The sequence below is a fragment of the Aphelocoma coerulescens genome, assembly GCF_041296385.1.
Source record: "Aphelocoma coerulescens isolate FSJ_1873_10779 chromosome W unlocalized genomic scaffold, UR_Acoe_1.0 ChrW_unloc_scaf_2, whole genome shotgun sequence".
Lineage (NCBI taxonomy): Eukaryota > Metazoa > Chordata > Aves > Passeriformes > Corvidae > Aphelocoma > Aphelocoma coerulescens.
In genome coordinates this window covers 7,228,089-7,250,972 of record NW_027184081.1, presented here as the reverse complement: position 1 = coordinate 7,250,972, position 22,884 = coordinate 7,228,089, and positions in this window count along the sequence as shown.

Here is a 22,884-nt window from a genome sequence, read left to right as displayed (position 1 = left end):
GCTTCGAGTTGCTACAGCACATAAGATGAAAAAAGCATTTGTTTAACCCATAGTCCACCAGGTAACCATGAAAACATGTCCCATTCCCATCCTTTCCACATTTGGACAGGTACATGAGCTAACTTTCTTATTCCCTTTGTTATTTGTTTTACCACTTTCTATTGTCACCTATTTGCAAACAGCAGTTTGAGTAATTTAATTTTCTACACACTCCCCCTTCTTCTGCGAATAGATAAACCCAAAGATAAAGTCCAGTCACAAACACTTTTTCCCACGTATACACCTCCTATTCTATTGAGACAATAAACGCCTCTTTCGGAAGAATGGAGTCGCCATGGACTTCTGTCTTCACCCTAAAATCCGGTCCCATTATGGACTTCACTCAGGGTGCTGACTCACCATTTAGGTTTGACTGGGCTGGCCACCCATGGCCAGTTTTCAGATTCTCCTGGCCTTCCACAGACCCAGCAATTGCTACGGTAAAAGGTTTTTGCTACTTCTCCTAGGATTAAAAATATGATTCTCCCACCTCTGGCCCAAATCTTACTGACAATATAAAGGAAAGATTATTAAGCAAATCATTCTAATGGTGCAATCTAATCACCTAATCTAATTGTCACGTTGTCTCCTGCACCACCTGTGGCGAGTGAAGGCACAGAAACAGTTTAACATAAAGAAAACAATGACAGTGAGGATTGCCCCCCCCAATGACCGGAGATCCGTGAGGAAAGATATCCATAGAGACTATTTCAGCAGACAGTCTGTGGGTAGGCACACGAGGCTTTCCCCAATGTCGACACTCTGGCTACTGCTCCAGTCCACTCCTGCAGCGTGTCAGTAGTGGCCTCCTGTGGGAGTGTGTTAGCTTAGTTCAGTCCGGGTATCCCCCTATGTTCTGTAAGTTTGGTGTACCCCAGTGGGCACACCCCCCCGTTTTATTTAAATCACCCTGTCTGTCATTTTTATCTCCTCCCAGGACCCTGTCTGTCACTCTGCCACCCCTCCCAGGCTTCTGGAAAGTTCTAGCCAGGGGGCCAGGTGATTAGTCCTGGGAAAGGAGTCCCTCCCTTCCCCTGTTACAGTTGGTTCCTTTATGTGTCCCTCGTTCTGTTTGCCGCACCCTTCCCTTCCCTGGTTGGTTGTTCTGTACACCCCCCCCCCCATGCCCCCCCCGCCATAAAATGCCCTGGCGCGCGATCTGCAGGTGCTCTGGGTTGGGCACCCCTGGTGGTTGAGGTCCCCCCGTTCGGAGGACCAATAAACTTTCTGGATTTAACCCAACTCTGAGCCTGCCCCCTTTCCTCCGCCGTCTGCCTTTATTGCCGCGGTCCCTTGGAAGGACCCACGAGCCAGACCTTTGATCCCTCCAATATCAGAGGCTGGCCCCCGTTGCCTGCTGTGTCCCGAGCTGACCGGGCTGAGTGGGAACTGTTCCCAGAGGACACAACGGCAGCAGAAAACACTGGTTTAAACTGACTGAGTCAGGATACAACCTGACACCCTGTTATTCAGGGTGGCGGTAGCAGTCTGATAAAATGGTGGCTGCAGTCCTCCTGAAGTGGTGGATTGTTGGAACCCTGGGTTTAGAGAATTTAGGTTTCTGGGATATAATAATATATATATATATGTGTGTTACAATATGGAGGATTTGGGGTGTGGATTTGTTCTTCTTCTTTTCTCCTTCTTCACAAATCTGGGTGTTCTGGTATTGGGTCAAAAAACCTGCAGTGCGGATCATGAATAGTTAGTTATTGGATTATAAGTAAAAGCAAATTAGTTTGCATTCCATAATTGGGTAATTTGGACCTTAAAAGGCCTTGGAAGTTAGAACTCATGGCCATTTTTCCACCTTGTTAACTTGGAGGCACACTCTGTGCAGCTCTATTATAGATAAGAAATTATAAACATCAATTAGAAGAAAAGCCTGGCGTCTCCTGCGTTTCAATCCTAACTCTGAGTAAAAGAACTCGTGATTCAGAGGCAAAACGAAAATAGAGAAATCGACAGTGAATGTGGTTCTGTTGAAGCGGTGATCCTGTAGAAGGGTCTGCTCTTCCTCGGAAGGTCCACTGGTGGCTATGTAGCACTTGTCCTCTGGGAATCCAGTGGAAAAGGGTGTCTGTGGTGTTCGGAATCTCAGATTATTTCCAGGATGGAATGCTTGGTTCCTCCCTCTGGGTGGAGCACCTCACAATGGGATGATAAATCATGAGGCAAGGCATTGATGGGCTCATTAACAAAAGATAGTCCAGAGGGAGTTATCTATGAGTCATGCAGCAGGGCATTGATGGGCCATTAACAGAAAGATGGTCCAGAGGAAGGAGGCAAGGAAACACTGCCCCACCTGGTTTCAACAGCTCATGAGGATGGTAATAGAATACACTGCAACCCAGGACAGTTAGAGGATGCAGCCTGCTTTTTATCCTAATTTCCTGGCCGCATTTCCCTCTCTCTTTCTGCATTGGCTGAGGTACTTGAGAGGTATAGGCTTCCCGAATGGCCTAATACAGACCCTCTTCTAATGTAAACCCCTTTTTTTTTTTAATTTTCCTATAGAATTTATGGTTCTTCCCATTGCTTCTTTCATCTCTCAGTATCTATCTTTACCTATCAGCAGACCCATGGATGATTTGTAAAGACTAAACCCTCTCACTCCTTTCATCAATCAGTGGAATTTCTCCCATTGTTTCTTTCTTCTTTTAGTATCTAGCCTTTACCTATCAGACCCAGGCTTTGTTTGTAAAGAAAAAGCTATCTCATTTCTTTTCAATTCCTCCTCTTTTATTTCCTTAATAATTGTCCTTAAAAACTTTAGTTATTATTGACTTAATTTTCTGTCCCTGGGTCTTTTTTGGTTTTGCAATTATTTGCAGTGACATCATTTGTAGATACAAAAATGCTGCTAGCAAGGATTTTCTTGCTAGTTTCTAAGTCCGTGAGAGACTTTTCTCTCTCACAGAAGAGGTAGCAGGGAATGTAAACAACCAAGACACCTGCAACCTTGAAAAGTCTTGTTTATGGTATAGTAGAAAAATATTTTGATAATGGATGTTTTAGGATTTTGGCCAATCACCCCCAAGGGGTGGCTGGTCCTTTGTCCAATTGGACTGTGAAGAAAAAAGTCTATAAAAGAGTTTGTAAAATAATTAAATAAATCAATCTTGCTGCACAATTCCTGCCTGTTGGATCTTCTCCTCCTCCTCCTCCCTATGGCTGCGGGACACGGTGATATACCATAGGGCCCAGGCCTGCGGTAATAATCATTTTCTGTCCTTTTGTAGCCATTTCTGGATCTGTAGGCATGGCTACTCCCTGCATCCCCTTGATCACATGTTGAATAAGTTGCACTAAGCAAGGGATGATGCTTCGAGTTGCTACAGCACATAAGATGAAAAAAGCATTTGTTTAACCCATAGTCCACCAGGTAACCATGAAAACATGTCCCATTCCCATCCTTTCCACATTTGGACAGGTACATGAGCTAACTTTCTTATTCCCTTTGTTATTTGTTTTACCACTTTCTATTGTCACCTATTTGCAAACAGCAGTTTGAGTAATTTAATTTTCTACACACTCCCCCTTCTTCTGCGAATAGATAAACCCAAAGATAAAGTCCAGTCACAAACACTTTTTCCCACGTATACACCTCCTATTCTATTGAGACAATAAACGCCTCTTTCGGAAGAATGGAGTCGCCATGGACTTCTGTCTTCACCCTAAAATCCGGTCCCATTATGGACTTCACTCAGGGTGCTGACTCACCATTTAGGTTTGACTGGGCTGGCCACCCATGGCCAGTTTTCAGATTCTCCTGGCCTTCCACAGACCCAGCAATTGCTACGGTAAAAGGTTTTTGCTACTTCTCCTAGGATTAAAAATATGATTCTCCCACCTCTGGCCCAAATCTTACTGACAATATAAAGGAAAGATTATTAAGCAAATCATTCTAATGGTGCAATCTAATCACCTAATCTAATTGTCACGTTGTCTCCTGCACCACCTGTGGCGAGTGAAGGCACAGAAACAGTTTAACATAAAGAAAACAATGACAGTGAGGATTGCCCCCCCCAATGACCGGAGATCCGTGAGGAAAGATATCCATAGAGACTATTTCAGCAGACAGTCTGTGGGTAGGCACACGAGGCTTTCCCCAATGTCGACACTCTGGCTACTGCTCCAGTCCACTCCTGCAGCGTGTCAGTAGTGGCCTCCTGTGGGAGTGTGTTAGCTTAGTTCAGTCCGGGTATCCCCCTATGTTCTGTAAGTTTGGTGTACCCCAGTGGGCACACCCCCCCGTTTTATTTAAATCACCCTGTCTGTCATTTTTATCTCCTCCCAGGACCCTGTCTGTCACTCTGCCACCCCTCCCAGGCTTCTGGAAAGTTCTAGCCAGGGGGCCAGGTGATTAGTCCTGGGAAAGGAGTCCCTCCCTTCCCCTGTTACAGTTGGTTCCTTTATGTGTCCCTCGTTCTGTTTGCCGCACCCTTCCCTTCCCTGGTTGGTTGTTCTGTACACCCCCCCCCCCATGCCCCCCCCGCCATAAAATGCCCTGGCGCGCGATCTGCAGGTGCTCTGGGTTGGGCACCCCTGGTGGTTGAGGTCCCCCCGTTCGGAGGACCAATAAACTTTCTGGATTTAACCCAACTCTGAGCCTGCCCCCTTTCCTCCGCCGTCTGCCTTTATTGCCGCGGTCCCTTGGAAGGACCCACGAGCCAGACCTTTGATCCCTCCAATATCAGAGGCTGGCCCCCGTTGCCTGCTGTGTCCCGAGCTGACCGGGCTGAGTGGGAACTGTTCCCAGAGGACACAACGGCAGCAGAAAACACTGGTTTAAACTGACTGAGTCAGGATACAACCTGACACCCTGCTATTCAGGGTGGCGGTAGCAGTCTGATAAAATGGTGGCTGCAGTCCTCCTGAAGTGGTGGATTGTTGGAACCCTGGGTTTAGAGAATTTAGGTTTCTGGGATATAATAATATATATATATATATGTGTGTTACAATATGGAGGATTTGGGGTGTGGATTTGTTCTTCTTTTCTCCTTCTTCACAAATCTGGGTGTTCTGGTATTGGGTCAAAAAACCTGCAGTGCGGATCATGAATAGTTAGTTATTGGATTATAAGTAAAAGCAAATTAGTTTGCATTCCATAATTGGGTAATTTGGACCTTAAAAGGCCTTGGAAGTTAGAACTCATGGCCATTTTTCCACCTTGTTAACTTGGAGGCACACTCTGTGCAGCTCTATTATAGATAAGAAATTATAAACATCAATTAGAAGAAAAGCCTGGCGTCTCCTGCGTTTCAATCCTAACTCTGAGTAAAAGAACTCGTGATTCAGAGGCAAAACGAAAATAGAGAAATCGACAGTGAATGTGGTTCTGTTGAAGCGGTGATCCTGTAGAAGGGTCTGCTCTTCCTCGGAAGGTCCACTGGTGGCTATGTAGCACTTGTCCTCTGGGAATCCAGTGGAAAAGGGTGTCTGTGGTGTTCGGAATCTCAGATTATTTCCAGGATGGAATGCTTGGTTCCTCCCTCTGGGTGGAGCACCTCACAATGGGATGATAAATCATGAGGCAAGGCATTGATGGGCTCATTAACAAAAGATAGTCCAGAGGGAGTTATCTATGAGTCATGCAGCAGGGCATTGATGGGCCATTAACAGAAAGATGGTCCAGAGGAAGGAGGCAAGGAAACACTGCCCCACCTGGTTTCAACAGCTCATGAGGATGGTAATAGAATACACTGCAACCCAGGACAGTTAGAGGATGCAGCCTGCTTTTTATCCTAATTTCCTGGCCGCATTTCCCTCTCTCTTTCTGCATTGGCTGAGGTACTTGAGAGGTATAGGCTTCCCGAATCGCCTAATACAGACCCTCTTCTAATGTAAACCCCTTTTTTTTTTAATTTTCCTATAGAATTTATGGTTCTTCCCATTGCTTCTTTCATCTCTCAGTATCTATCTTTACCTATCAGCAGACCCATGGATGATTTGTAAAGACTAAACCCTCTCACTCCTTTCATCAATCAGTGGAATTTCTCCCATTGTTTCTTTCTTCTTTTAGTATCTAGCCTTTACCTATCAGACCCAGGCTTTGTTTGTAAAGAAAAAGCTATCTCATTTCTTTTCAATTCCTCCTCTTTTATTTCCTTAATAATTGTCCTTAAAAACTTTAGTTATTATTGACTTAATTTTCTGTCCCTGGGTCTTTTTTGGTTTTGCAATTATTTGCAGTGACATCATTTGTAGATACAAAAATGCTGCTAGCAAGGATTTTCTTGCTAGTTTCTAAGTCCGTGAGAGACTTTTCTCTCTCACAGAAGAGGTAGCAGGGAATGTAAACAACCAAGACACCTGCAACCTTGAAAAGTCTTGTTTATGGTATAGTAGAAAAATATTTTGATAATGGATGTTTTAGGATTTTGGCCAATCACCCCCAAGGGGTGGCTGGTCCTTTGTCCAATTGGACTGTGAAGAAAAAAGTCTATAAAAGAGTTTGTAAAATAATTAAATAAATCAATCTTGCTGCACAATTCCTGCCTGTTGGATCTTCTCCTCCTCCTCCTCCCTATGGCTGCGGGACACGGTGATATACCATAGGGCCCAGGCCTGCGGTAATAATCATTTTCTGTCCTTTTGTAGCCATTTCTGGATCTGTAGGCATGGCTACTCCCTGCATCCCCTTGATCACATGTTGAATAAGTTGCACTAAGCAAGGGATGATGCTTCGAGTTGCTACAGCACATAAGATGAAAAAAGCATTTGTTTAACCCATAGTCCACCAGGTAACCATGAAAACATGTCCCATTCCCATCCTTTCCACATTTGGACAGGTACATGAGCTAACTTTCTTATTCCCTTTGTTATTTGTTTTACCACTTTCTATTGTCACCTATTTGCAAACAGCAGTTTGAGTAATTTAATTTTCTACACACTCCCCCTTCTTCTGCGAATAGATAAACCCAAAGATAAAGTCCAGTCACAAACACTTTTTCCCACGTATACACCTCCTATTCTATTGAGACAATAAACGCCTCTTTCGGAAGAATGGAGTCGCCATGGACTTCTGTCTTCACCCTAAAATCCGGTCCCATTATGGACTTCACTCAGGGTGCTGACTCACCATTTAGGTTTGACTGGGCTGGCCACCCATGGCCAGTTTTCAGATTCTCCTGGCCTTCCACAGACCCAGCAATTGCTACGGTAAAAGGTTTTTGCTACTTCTCCTAGGATTAAAAATATGATTCTCCCACCTCTGGCCCAAATCTTACTGACAATATAAAGGAAAGATTATTAAGCAAATCATTCTAATGGTGCAATCTAATCACCTAATCTAATTGTCACGTTGTCTCCTGCACCACCTGTGGCGAGTGAAGGCACAGAAACAGTTTAACATAAAGAAAACAATGACAGTGAGGATTGCCCCCCCCCAATGACCGGAGATCCGTGAGGAAAGATATCCATAGAGACTATTTCAGCAGACAGTCTGTGGGTAGGCACACGAGGCTTTCCCCAATGTCGACACTCTGGCTACTGCTCCAGTCCACTCCTGCAGCGTGTCAGTAGTGGCCTCCTGTGGGAGTGTGTTAGCTTAGTTCAGTCCGGGTCTCCCCCCTATGTTCTGTAAGTTTGGTGTACCCCAGTGGGCACCCCCCCCCGTTTTATTTAAATCACCCTGTCTGTCATTTTTATCTCCTCCCAGGACCCTGTCTGTCACTCTGCCACCCCTCCCAGGCTTCTGGAAAGTTCTAGCCAGGGGGCCAGGTGATTAGTCCTGGGAAAGGAGTCCCTCCCTTCCCCTGTTACAGTTGGTTCCTTTATGTGTCCCTCGTTCTGTTTGCCGCACCCTTCCCTTCCCTGGTTGGTTGTTCTGTACACCCCCCCCCATGCCCCCCCCGCCATAAAATGCCCTGGCGCGCGATCTGCAGGTGCTCTGGGTTGGGCACCCCTGGTGGTTGAGGTCCCCCCCTTCGGAGGACCAATAAACTTTCTGGATTTAACCCAACTCTGAGCCTGCCCCCTTTCCTCCGCCGTCTGCCTTTATTGCCGCGGTCCCTTGGAAGGACCCACGAGCCAGACCTTTGATCCCTCCAATATCAGAGGCTGGCCCCCGTTGCCTGCTGTGTCCCGAGCTGACCGGGCTGAGTGGGAACTGTTCCCAGAGGACACAACGGCAGCAGAAAACACTGGTTTAAACTGACTGAGTCAGGATACAACCTGACACCCTGTTATTCAGGGTGGCGGTAGCAGTCTGATAAAATGGTGGCTGCAGTCCTCCTGAAGTGGTGGATTGTTGGAACCCTGGGTTTAGAGAATTTAGGTTTCTGGGATATAATAATATATATATATATATGTGTGTTACAATATGGAGGATTTGGGGTGTGGATTTGTTCTTCTTCTTTTCTCCTTCTTCACAAATCTGGGTGTTCTGGTATTGGGTCAAAAAACCTGCAGTGCGGATCATGAATAGTTAGTTATTGGATTATAAGTAAAAGCAAATTAGTTTGCATTCCATAATTGGGTAATTTGGACCTTAAAAGGCCTTGGAAGTTAGAACTCATGGCCATTTTTCCACCTTGTTAACTTGGAGGCACACTCTGTGCAGCTCTATTATAGATAAGAAATTATAAACATCAATTAGAAGAAAAGCCTGGCGTCTCCTGCGTTTCAATCCTAACTCTGAGTAAAAGAACTCGTGATTCAGAGGCAAAACGAAAATAGAGAAATCGACAGTGAATGTGGTTCTGTTGAAGCGGTGATCCTGTAGAAGGGTCTGCTCTTCCTCGGAAGGTCCACTGGTGGCTATGTAGCACTTGTCCTCTGGGAATCCAGTGGAAAAGGGTGTCTGTGGTGTTCGGAATCTCAGATTATTTCCAGGATGGAATGCTTGGTTCCTCCCTCTGGGTGGAGCACCTCACAATGGGATGATAAATCATGAGGCAAGGCATTGATGGGCTCATTAACAAAAGATAGTCCAGAGGGAGTTATCTATGAGTCATGCAGCAGGGCATTGATGGGCCATTAACAGAAAGATGGTCCAGAGGAAGGAGGCAAGGAAACACTGCCCCACCTGGTTTCAACAGCTCATGAGGATGGTAATAGAATACACTGCAACCCAGGACAGTTAGAGGATGCAGCCTGCTTTTTATCCTAATTTCCTGGCCGCATTTCCCTCTCTCTTTCTGCATTGGCTGAGGTACTTGAGAGGTATAGGCTTCCCGAATCGCCTAATACAGACCCTCTTCTAATGTAAACCCCTTTTTTTTTAATTTTCCTATAGAATTTATGGTTCTTCCCATTGCTTCTTTCATCTCTCAGTATCTATCTTTACCTATCAGCAGACCCATGGATGATTTGTAAAGACTAAACCCTCTCACTCCTTTCATCAATCAGTGGAATTTCTCCCATTGTTTCTTTCTTCTTTTAGTATCTAGCCTTTACCTATCAGACCCAGGCTTTGTTTGTAAAGAAAAAGCTATCTCATTTCTTTTCAATTCCTCCTCTTTTATTTCCTTAATAATTGTCCTTAAAAACTTTAGTTATTATTGACTTAATTTTCTGTCCCTGGGTCTTTTTTGGTTTTGCAATTATTTGCAGTGACATCATTTGTAGATACAAAAATGCTGCTAGCAAGGATTTTCTTGCTAGTTTCTAAGTCCGTGAGAGACTTTTCTCTCTCACAGAAGAGGTAGCAGGGAATGTAAACAACCAAGACACCTGCAACCTTGAAAAGTCTTGTTTATGGTATAGTAGAAAAATATTTTGATAATGGATGTTTTAGGATTTTGGCCAATCACCCCCAAGGGGTGGCTGGTCCTTTGTCCAATTGGACTGTGAAGAAAAAAGTCTATAAAAGAGTTTGTAAAATAATTAAATAAATCAATCTTGCTGCACAATTCCTGCCTGTTGGATCTTCTCCTCCTCCTCCTCCCTATGGCTGCGGGACACGGTGATATACCATAGGGCCCAGGCCTGCGGTAATAATCATTTTCTGTCCTTTTGTAGCCATTTCTGGATCTGTAGGCATGGCTACTCCCTGCATCCCCTTGATCACATGTTGAATAAGTTGCACTAAGCAAGGGATGATGCTTCGAGTTGCTACAGCACATAAGATGAAAAAAGCATTTGTTTAACCCATAGTCCACCAGGTAACCATGAAAACATGTCCCATTCCCATCCTTTCCACATTTGGACAGGTACATGAGCTAACTTTCTTATTCCCTTTGTTATTTGTTTTACCACTTTCTATTGTCACCTATTTGCAAACAGCAGTTTGAGTAATTTAATTTTCTACACACTCCCCCTTCTTCTGCGAATAGATAAACCCAAAGATAAAGTCCAGTCACAAACACTTTTTCCCACGTATACACCTCCTATTCTATTGAGACAATAAACGCCTCTTTCGGAAGAATGGAGTCGCCATGGACTTCTGTCTTCACCCTAAAATCCGGTCCCATTATGGACTTCACTCAGGGTGCTGACTCACCATTTAGGTTTGACTGGGCTGGCCACCCATGGCCAGTTTTCAGATTCTCCTGGCCTTCCACAGACCCAGCAATTGCTACGGTAAAAGGTTTTTGCTACTTCTCCTAGGATTAAAAATATGATTCTCCCACCTCTGGCCCAAATCTTACTGACAATATAAAGGAAAGATTATTAAGCAAATCATTCTAATGGTGCAATCTAATCACCTAATCTAATTGTCACGTTGTCTCCTGCACCACCTGTGGCGAGTGAAGGCACAGAAACAGTTTAACATAAAGAAAACAATGACAGTGAGGATTGCCCCCCCCAATGACCGGAGATCCGTGAGGAAAGATATCCATAGAGACTATTTCAGCAGACAGTCTGTGGGTAGGCACACGAGGCTTTCCCCAATGTCGACACTCTGGCTACTGCTCCAGTCCACTCCTGCAGCGTGTCAGTAGTGGCCTCCTGTGGGAGTGTGTTAGCTTAGTTCAGTCCGGGTCTCCCCCTATGTTCTGTAAGTTTGGTGTACCCCAGTGGGCACACCCCCCCGTTTTATTTAAATCACCCTGTCTGTCATTTTTATCTCCTCCCAGGACCCTGTCTGTCACTCTGCCACCCCTCCCAGGCTTCTGGAAAGTTCTAGCCAGGGGGCCAGGTGATTAGTCCTGGGAAAGGAGTCCCTCCCTTCCCCTGTTACAGTTGGTTCCTTTATGTGTCCCTCGTTCTGTTTGCCGCACCCTTCCCTTCCCTGGTTGGTTGTTCTGTACACCCCCCCCCCCATGCCCCCCCCGCCATAAAATGCCCTGGCGCGCGATCTGCAGGTGCTCTGGGTTGGGCACCCCTGGTGGTTGAGGTCCCCCCCTTCGGAGGACCAATAAACTTTCTGGATTTAACCCAACTCTGAGCCTGCCCCCTTTCCTCCGCCGTCTGCCTTTATTGCCGCGGTCCCTTGGAAGGACCCACGAGCCAGACCTTTGATCCCTCCAATATCAGAGGCTGGCCCCCGTTGCCTGCTGTGTCCCGAGCTGACCGGGCTGAGTGGGAACTGTTCCCAGAGGACACAACGGCAGCAGAAAACACTGGTTTAAACTGACTGAGTCAGGATACAACCTGACACCCTGCTATTCAGGGTGGCGGTAGCAGTCTGATAAAATGGTGGCTGCAGTCCTCCTGAAGTGGTGGATTGTTGGAACCCTGGGTTTAGAGAATTTAGGTTTCTGGGATATAATAATATATATATATATATGTGTGTTACAATATGGAGGATTTGGGGTGTGGATTTGTTCTTCTTTTCTCCTTCTTCACAAATCTGGGTGTTCTGGTATTGGGTCAAAAAACCTGCAGTGCGGATCATGAATAGTTAGTTATTGGATTATAAGTAAAAGCAAATTAGTTTGCATTCCATAATTGGGTAATTTGGACCTTAAAAGGCCTTGGAAGTTAGAACTCATGGCCATTTTTCCACCTTGTTAACTTGGAGGCACACTCTGTGCAGCTCTATTATAGATAAGAAATTATAAACATCAATTAGAAGAAAAGCCTGGCGTCTCCTGCGTTTCAATCCTAACTCTGAGTAAAAGAACTCGTGATTCAGAGGCAAAACGAAAATAGAGAAATCGACAGTGAATGTGGTTCTGTTGAAGCGGTGATCCTGTAGAAGGGTCTGCTCTTCCTCGGAAGGTCCACTGGTGGCTATGTAGCACTTGTCCTCTGGGAATCCAGTGGAAAAGGGTGTCTGTGGTGTTCGGAATCTCAGATTATTTCCAGGATGGAATGCTTGGTTCCTCCCTCTGGGTGGAGCACCTCACAATGGGATGATAAATCATGAGGCAAGGCATTGATGGGCTCATTAACAAAAGATAGTCCAGAGGGAGTTATCTATGAGTCATGCAGCAGGGCATTGATGGGCCATTAACAGAAAGATGGTCCAGAGGAAGGAGGCAAGGAAACACTGCCCCACCTGGTTTCAACAGCTCATGAGGATGGTAATAGAATACACTGCAACCCAGGACAGTTAGAGGATGCAGCCTGCTTTTTATCCTAATTTCCTGGCCGCATTTCCCTCTCTCTTTCTGCATTGGCTGAGGTACTTGAGAGGTATAGGCTTCCCGAATGGCCTAATACAGACCCTCTTCTAATGTAAACCCCTTTTTTTTTTAATTTTCCTATAGAATTTATGGTTCTTCCCATTGCTTCTTTCATCTCTCAGTATCTATCTTTACCTATCAGCAGACCCATGGATGATTTGTAAAGACTAAACCCTCTCACTCCTTTCATCAATCAGTGGAATTTCTCCCATTGTTTCTTTCTTCTTTTAGTATCTAGCCTTTACCTATCAGACCCACGCTTTGTTTGTAAAGAAAAAGCTATCTCATTTCTTTTCAATTCCTCCTCTTTTATTTCCTTAATAATTGTCCTTAAAAACTTTAGTTATTATTGACTTAATTTTCTGTCCCTGGGTCTTTTTTGGTTTTGCAATTATTTGCAGTGACATCATTTGTAGATACAAAAATGCTGCTAGCAAGGATTTTCTTGCTAGTTTCTAAGTCCGTGAGAGACTTTTCTCTCTCACAGAAGAGGTAGCAGGGAATGTAAACAACCAAGACACCTGCAACCTTGAAAAGTCTTGTTTATGGTATAGTAGAAAAATATTTTGATAATGGATGTTTTAGGATTTTGGCCAATCACCCCCAAGGGGTGGCTGGTCCTTTGTCCAATTGGACTGTGAAGAAAAAAGTCTATAAAAGAGTTTGTAAAATAATTAAATAAATCAATCTTGCTGCACAATTCCTGCCTGTTGGATCTTCTCCTCCTCCTCCTCCCTATGGCTGCGGGACACGGTGATATACCATAGGGCCCAGGCCTGCGGTAATAATCATTTTCTGTCCTTTTGTAGCCATTTCTGGATCTGTAGGCATGGCTACTCCCTGCATCCCCTTGATCACATGTTGAATAAGTTGCACTAAGCAAGGGATGATGCTTCGAGTTGCTACAGCACATAAGATGAAAAAAGCATTTGTTTAACCCATAGTCCACCAGGTAACCATGAAAACATGTCCCATTCCCATCCTTTCCACATTTGGACAGGTACATGAGCTAACTTTCTTATTCCCTTTGTTAGTTGTTTTACCACTTTCTATTGTCACCTATTTGCAAACAGCAGTTTGAGTAATTTAATTTTCTACACACTCCCCCTTCTTCTGCGAATAGATAAACCCAAAGATAAAGTCCAGTCACAAACACTTTTTCCCACGTATACACCTCCTATTCTATTGAGACAATAAACGCCTCTTTCGGAAGAATGGAGTCGCCATGGACTTCTGTCTTCACCCTAAAATCCGGTCCCATTATGGACTTCACTCAGGGTGCTGACTCACCATTTAGGTTTGACTGGGCTGGCCACCCATGGCCAGTTTTCAGATTCTCCTGGCCTTCCACAGACCCAGCAATTGCTACGGTAAAAGGTTTTTGCTACTTCTCCTAGGATTAAAAATATGATTCTCCCACCTCTGGCCCAAATCTTACTGACAATATAAAGGAAAGATTATTAAGCAAATCATTCTAATGGTGCAATCTAATCACCTAATCTAATTGTCACGTTGTCTCCTGCACCACCTGTGGCGAGTGAAGGCACAGAAACAGTTTAACATAAAGAAAACAATGACAGTGAGGATTGCCCTCCCCCAATGACCGGAGATCCGTGAGGAAAGATATCCATAGAGACTATTTCAGCAGACAGTCTGTGGGTAGGCACACGAGGCTTTCCCCAATGTCGACACTCTGGCTACTGCTCCAGTCCACTCCTGCAGCGTGTCAGTAGTGGCCTCCTGTGGGAGTGTGTTAGCTTAGTTCAGTCCGGGTCTCCCCCCTATGTTCTGTAAGTTTGGTGTACCCCAGTGGGCACACCCCCCCGTTTTATTTAAATCACCCTGTCTGTCATTTTTATCTCCTCCCAGGACCCTGTCTGTCACTCTGCCACCCCTCCCAGGCTTCTGGAAAGTTCTAGCCAGGGGGCCAGGTGATTAGTCCTGGGAAAGGAGTCCCTCCCTTCCCCTGTTACAGTTGGTTCCTTTATGTGTCCCTCGTTCTGTTTGCCGCACCCTTCCCTTCCCTGGTTGGTTGTTCTGTACACCCCCCCCCCCATGCCCCCCCCGCCATAAAATGCCCTGGCGCGCGATCTGCAGGTGCTCTGGGTTGGGCACCCCTGGTGGTTGAGGTCCCCCCCTTCGGAGGACCAATAAACTTTCTGGATTTAACCCAACTCTGAGCCTGCCCCCTTTCCTCCGCCGTCTGCCTTTATTGCCGCGGTCCCTTGGAAGGACCCACGAGCCAGACCTTTGATCCCTCCAATATCAGAGGCTGGCCCCCGTTGCCTGCTGTGTCCCGAGCTGACCGGGCTGAGTGGGAACTGTTCCCAGAGGACACAACGGCAGCAGAAAACACTGGTTTAAACTGACTGAGTCAGGATACAACCTGACACCCTGTTATTCAGGGTGGCGGTAGCAGTCTGATAAAATGGTGGCTGCAGTCCTCCTGAAGTGGTGGATTGTTGGAACCCTGGGTTTAGAGAATTTAGGTTTCTGGGATATAATAATATATATATATATATGTGTGTTACAATATGGAGGATTTGGGGTGTGGATTTGTTCTTCTTCTTTTCTCCTTCTTCACAAATCTGGGTGTTCTGGTATTGGGTCAAAAAACCTGCAGTGCGGATCATGAATAGTTAGTTATTGGATTATAAGTAAAAGCAAATTAGTTTGCATTCCATAATTGGGTAATTTGGACCTTAAAAGGCCTTGGAAGTTAGAACTCATGGCCATTTTTCCACCTTGTTAACTTGGAGGCACACTCTGTGCAGCTCTATTATAGATAAGAAATTATAAACATCAATTAGAAGAAAAGCCTGGCGTCTCCTGCGTTTCAATCCTAACTCTGAGTAAAAGAACTCGTGATTCAGAGGCAAAACGAAAATAGAGAAATCGACAGTGAATGTGGTTCTGTTGAAGCGGTGATCCTGTAGAAGGGTCTGCTCTTCCTCGGAAGGTCCACTGGTGGCTATGTAGCACTTGTCCTCTGGGAATCCAGTGGAAAAGGGTGTCTGTGGTGTTCGGAATCTCAGATTATTTCCAGGATGGAATGCTTGGTTCCTCCCTCTGGGTGGAGCACCTCACAATGGGATGATAAATCATGAGGCAAGGCATTGATGGGCTCATTAACAAAAGATAGTCCAGAGGGAGTTATCTATGAGTCATGCAGCAGGGCATTGATGGGCCATTAACAGAAAGATGGTCCAGAGGAAGGAGGCAAGGAAACACTGCCCCACCTGGTTTCAACAGCTCATGAGGATGGTAATAGAATACACTGCAACCCAGGACAGTTAGAGGATGCAGCCTGCTTTTTATCCTAATTTCCTGGCCGCATTTCCCTCTCTCTTTCTGCATTGGCTGAGGTACTTGAGAGGTATAGGCTTCCCGAATCGCCTAATACAGACCCTCTTCTAATGTAAACCCCTTTTTTTTAAAATTTTCCTATCGAATTTATGGTTCTTCCCATTGCTTCTTTCATCTCTCAGTATCTATCTTTACCTATCAGCAGACCCATGGATGATTTGTAAAGACTAAACCCTCTCACTCCTTTCATCAATCAGTGGAATTTCTCCCATTGTTTCTTTCTTCTTTTAGTATCTAGCCTTTACCTATCAGACCCAGGCTTTGTTTGTAAAGAAAAAGCTATCTCATTTCTTTTCAATTCCTCCTCTTTTATTTCCTTAATAATTGTCCTTAAAAACTTTAGTTATTATTGACTTAATTTTCTGTCCCTGGGTCTTTTTTGGTTTTGCAATTATTTGCAGTGACATCATTTGTAGATACAAAAATGCTGCTAGCAAGGATTTTCTTGCTAGTTTCTAAGTCCGTGAGAGACTTTTCTCTCTCACAGAAGAGGTAGCAGGGAATGTAAACAACCAAGACACCTGCAACCTTGAAAAGTCTTGTTTATGGTATAGTAGAAAAATATTTTGATAATGGATGTTTTAGGATTTTGGCCAATCACCCCCAAGGGGTGGCTGGTCCTTTGTCCAATTGGACTGTGAAGAAAAAAGTCTATAAAAGAGTTTGTAAAATAATTAAATAAATCAATCTTGCTGCACAATTCCTGCCTGTTGGATCTTCTCCTCCTCCTCCTCCCTATGGCTGCGGGACACGGTGATATACCATAGGGCCCAGGCCTGCGGTAATAATCATTTTCTGTCCTTTTGTAGCCATTTCTGGATCTGTAGGCATGGCTACTCCCTGCATCCCCTTGATCACATGTTGAATAAGTTGCACTAAGCAAGGGATGATGCTTCGAGTTGCTACAGCACATAAGATGAAAAAAGCATTTGTTTAACCCATAGTCCACCAGGTAACCATGAAAACATGTCCCATTCCCATCCTTTCCACATTTGGACAGGTACATGAGCTAACTTTCTTATTCCCTTTGTTAGTTGTTTTACCACTTTCTATTGTCACCTATTTGCAAACAGCAGTTTGAGTAATTTAATTTTCTACACACTCCCCCTTCTTCTGCGAATAGATAAACCCAAAGATAAAGTCCAGTCACAAACACTTTTTCCCACGTATACACCTCCTATTCTATTGAGACAATAAACGCCTCTTTCGGAAGAATGGAGTCGCCATGGACTTCTGTCTTCACCCTAAAATCCGGTCCCATTATGGACTTCACTCAGGGTGCTGACTCACCATTTAGGTTTGACTGGGCTGGCCACCCATGGCCAGTTTTCAGATTCTCCTGGCCTTCCACAGACCCAGCAATTGCTACGGTAAAAGGTTTTTGCTACTTCTCCTAGGATTAAAAATATGATTCTCCCACCTCTGGCCCAAATCTTACTGACAATATAAAGGAAAGATTATTAAGCAAATCATTCTAATGGTGCAATCTAATCACCTAATCTAATTGTCACGTTGTCTCCTGCACCACCTGTGGCGAGTGAAGGCACAGAAACAGTTTAACATAAAGAAAACAATGACAGTGAGGATTGCCCCCCCCAATGACCGGAGATCCGTGAGGAAAGATATCCATAGAGACTATTTCAGCAGACAGTCTGTGGGTAGGCACACGAGGCTTTCCCCAATGTCGACACTCTGGCTACTGCTCCAGTCCACTCCTGCAGCGTGTCAGTAGTGGCCTCCTGTGGGAGTGTGTTAGCTTAGTTCAGTCCGGGTCTCCCCCCTATGTTCTGTAAGTTTGGTGTACCCCAGTGGGCACACCCCCCCCGTTTTATTTAAATCACCCTGTCTGTCATTTTTATCTCCTCCCAGGACCCTGTCTGTCACTCTGCCACCCCTCCCAGGCTTCTGGAAAGTTCTAGCCAGGGGGCCAGGTGATTAGTCCTGGGAAAGGAGTCCCTCCCTTCCCCTGTTACAGTTGGTTCCTTTATGTGTCCCTCGTTCTGTTTGCCGCACCCTTCCCTTCCCTGGTTGGTTGTTCTGTACACCCCCCCCATGCCCCCCCCCCCCGCCATAAAATGCCCTGGCGCGCGATCTGCAGGTGCTCTGGGTTGGGCACCCCTGGTGGTTGAGGTCCCCCCGTTCGGAGGACCAATAAACTTTCTGGATTTAACCCAACTCTGAGCCTGCCCCCTTTCCTCCGCCGTCTGCCTTTATTGCCGCGGTCCCTTGGAAGGACCCACGAGCCAGACCTTTGATCCCTCCAATATCAGAGGCTGGCCCCCGTTGCCTGCTGTGTCCCGAGCTGACCGGGCTGAGTGGGAACTGTTCCCAGAGGACACAACGGCAGCAGAAAACACTGGTTTAAACTGACTGAGTCAGGATACAACCTGACACCCTGTTATTCAGGGTGGCGGTAGCAGTCTGATAAAATGGTGGCTGCAGTCCTCCTGTGTCGGGGCCCTCGCCGGGTCACCCCCCGTCCGTTTCTCGCGCTTCACGTGTCGGAGGAAAATAACTTTTCAGGGATGGGACTGTGCAACTACACGAATTTATTGTTTAAAATAACAAACGCATCAGTCGAGGCGTGAGCTTTTACAACACCTCCGAGTAATGGCGACTAGTCACAAGATTTAGGGTTACATCGTAATTTATAACTTTCTAATCCAATAGATACTTAAAACGACACTTTGTTTTAGATTAATGACCTATCACCTGTGGCACTTCTCACTGCAATGCAGCTTATGTTTTGACCAATAACTTCTCATGTCACGTACACACAGATGTCTCTCTTATACCATCTAAATTCTTAACTTAAACTATATAAAATCACACTATTATATTTTAAAACCCTTCACCAAAACACCCAGTGTACAATTTTACTTATAATGATAGGAACACAAGTTTGTAATCCTTTTGCTTAAAGTCCACAAATCTTTGTCAATTAAGCCAGACCTAGTCTCTTCCAAGGTTGTAAATCAAAGCCTCCTTTAATTGCAGGAGTTTCTACTCCTCTGTCTCCCACATCTCCCCCTCCTTTCTGCACCAAAAAAATTCCTTTGATGGATTTATCAATCATTCGCTGTACACATTGAAACAGACACGGCACCATTATGAGAACTATTACTATAACTGCCAAAATATATAGGCCTGTTGTAAGACACTTTTTTACCCACGATGCTAAACCCCATCCACTAAACAAATTATCCAGCCACGTTCCATCATCGATTCTTATTTTCGACACACCCTCTTTAAGTTGTTGTATGCTCTTGTAAATAGACTCTGAGTGGTCAGACAGATTCATACAGCACATCCCCTCAAAGTCTTTGCATCCATGTCCATGGGCTAGTAAAAGAAAATCAATGGCTGCTCTATTTTGCAAAGTGGCATGCCTCACATTTTTGACATCTGCTAAAAGGCCACTTAATGCAAGGGATGTAGCGTTAGATTGTTTACTCAGCCAACATCCCAACCGATCCAACTGCTTTAACGCAACTACTGAGGCAACTGGTGGTATAAGAAGAGATGTTACAAGCCTTTTTCCATAGCCCCATGGGGTGAAATCATCTTTGCACTCTGGTCCATATTGATGCGGAGTAGATCTTTTTTGTCTGTGTCACACATTGGCAATTGTCATCATATTAGGAGTAAATAATGTAAGCTCTCCCAAAGTACACGGACCACCCTTAATGTTTGAAGGGATAGCTGGCCATGCTCTGTCTCCACATACAAAAAACATTCCTCTTGGTAATTGCAGAGGAATAGAGCTAGGTGCAGATGAAACTACAAAAGTATTATTACACCAAAAGGAGTGGTTCTTATACACAGGGTGATATGGAGAAACATCTCTCATCAGTGATTGATTCATGTTTGTAGAATAGAACTCAACACAGAATTTCACTTTTACAGAACCAAGGATTTCCAATTCTTCAGGTTCATCAGAGATTTTAGGAAGATAGGGAGTCCACCATTCCCATGTATTTACTGGAGTATAGTGTTCCCAAACTTCTGATCCTGCAAAGATACCTCGTAAGGCCCTGTCAATTTTCTCTGGGATTGGCCAATTCTCTATTGGAACATTGACTAGACAAGTTGAAAATGGATTTTCTGGAGTTGTGGTAGACAGACATAGAGTATCCAATCCTGAAGCATTAGCTAAAGTCACCCAAACATTGGTCTTAGGTTGATCGACCGGCAAAGCTACTCCACCGAAAGTAAACAAGACAAACAAAGCAAAAAACAAACTTAACATTTGATTAGATTTCATGTTTCTTGAAAGTTCTCTTGGCAAAAGACTCCTTCTCAAATCTCAATCTCTAAACTAATTTGTAAGAATATTTTTGTATTTCCCAATTTAATTTCACTTCATTTAATGATGAGGATTATTTGCCAAAAGATCTTTACAACACATTTGCTTATACACGCTTACATCAATCTAAAACCTAAAATTTACAGCTTTAACAATAAAACAAAAGATTGCAGGTATGGGCTGTAGTCTCTGCGAAGTTCACGTCTGCGTACTCTCTTCTGTACTCGTAGAGTTGTCAGCTTCTTTCTGCGTGTGATATGGTTTCACATTCTTCGCAGGAAGCCACCTAGGTCCCGTACCTGTAGAGACACAAGCAAACCCTTTGCCCCAGGTTATTAATGGGAACGGACCTTCTATTTGTCCTGTTTCTGGATTTCTAATCAGAACCAAAGGATTTTCTCTTAACTTTGCATGTGTGCTATTAGAGAAATGCCTAAATATTGGAGGATCAGGCTCTGTAGAAGAACTATTCAAAAAGTTGTAAACATACAAAGCTTTACTTAATCGCATCTGTGGTGTTGCTTGTGCTAGATCTCCCTTTTGCTGATCTAAAATACGTTTCAAGGAATGATGTGTCCTTTCTACAATTGCCTGACTCATGGGCGAATAAGGAATGCCGAAAGTATGGCGAACACCCCAATTCATCAAAAATGTGGCTACTTTCTGAGCTGTATAAGCAGGACCATTATCTGTTTTTATTTCTTGAGGCACCCCCAAGGAAGCGAAAGCTTGCAAAAAATGCTGACACACATGATTTGCTGTCTCTCCTGTGTGTACAGAAGCAAAAACTGCATTGGAAAATGTATCCACTGATAGATGGATATTTTTATATTTTCCAAAGGACAGATATTTAGTGATATCCGTTTGCCACAATTGCAAACTCTGTAGCCCTCGAGGATTTACTGCTCCCATGGAGACAGGAGGCTGCACCAGTTGGCAATCTGGGCAGGTATTTACAATTGCTCTAGCCTGGTCTCTGGAAAGATGAAACATTCTCATAAGAGCTTGTGCATTCTGATGAAAAAAGGCATGACTCAACTTTGCTTGTTCAAAAGTATTTGGCAAGGTGTTCACTATAGCAACGGTTAACTTATCAGCCCTGGAGTTGCCCTCCGCCAGGAATCCTGGGAGTGAAGAATGAGCTCTAATATGGGAGACAAAATATTGATTAGTTCTATTTTGCACAAGGGTATAAAGACAGTTAAGATGACGATACAGAGCATCATTGCTAACATCCTTCAGAACTGATCCTTCTATTCTCTTAACTATATTAGCAACATAAGCGGAATCTGTAATCAAATTAAAAGGCTCTGGGAAAAGCTGAAATGCCCTAACTACTGCGGCAAGTTCTACTACCTGGGTTGAACCTTCTACTATTTGAATATTCTGTTTCCATGTTTTAGTTTCTGAGTCTTGCCACGTAACGACCGAGCGATGGGTCTTCCCTGACCCATCACTAAAAATTGTCACAGCATCCAAAGGCACTTCACTTAACAGTGGTCTTTCTCTAAAGCTTAATTTTGCCTGAAATAGTTTATGACTAGGGAAATGAATAGAACAAGTACCTGGATAATTCAATAATGCAATCTGAAGTTCTTCTGAGTTTAGTAATGCCCAATCAAAATATCGTTTCTTCAGAGGCAAGTAAATTATCGCAAACTCCTTGCCTGCCATAGTTAACAACCTTGACCTGCCTCTGATTACAATCTCAGCTAACATTTCCATCGTTGTGAAGATTGTTTTTGGAGATCTATAAGGCAAAAAAACCCATTCTATTATCAATAAGGGATTTTTGGCAGAAGCATCCCATTGAAATATAAGACCATACAATTGCATTTTTTCCCCCAGTACTGCAAGGAAAAATGGTTGTGAATCTACACAACGATGTGCTTGTCTTTTCTGTAAAGCCTCTGTTACTCTGTCAAGTGCCTTTAGAGCTTCAGGTGTGAGGATTCTTGGGGAAGTAATGTCACAATCTCCCTTTAACAAATCAAAAACTGGAGCAAGTTCGTCATTAGTAATCCCTAAAGTAACTCTAATCCAATTTATCTCTCCCAAAAGCTGCTGCAAATCTTGTAAAGTATGAACTTTAATTCGAAGCTGTATTTTCTGTGGCCTTATTGACTGTTCTGTCATTTTCCATCCCAAATATTTCCACAGTGGAGTTTCTTGCATTTTTGACGTAGAAATCTCAAGTCCAGCCCTTTTAATCTCTGTTACAACGCTGTCACGAGCTTCCTCCATCTCCTTCTGAGTGGGTGCTGAAATTAACAGATCATCCATGTAATGTAGAATCTTTGCTTTAGGGTGTTTTCGCCTAGCTGGAGACAAGGCTTTTGCCACAAACCATTGACATATAGTAGGTGAATTTTTCATCCCTTGGGGAAGCACAACCCAGTGGTACCTCATCAATGGTTCTTGTCGATTAACACTTGGAACGGAGAATGCGAAACGCGGGGCATCTTCTGGATGAAGTGGAATATTGAAAAAACAGTCCTTTAAATCAATGATAACTAAAGGCCAGTCTCGGGGAATCATAGAGAGCGAAGGAAGTCCAGGTTGGAGGGGTCCCATATCTTCTATTACTTCGTTGATCCTTCTAAGGTCTTGAAGCAGTCTCCAGGTATTAGAGGTCTTCTTGTGTATAACAAACAC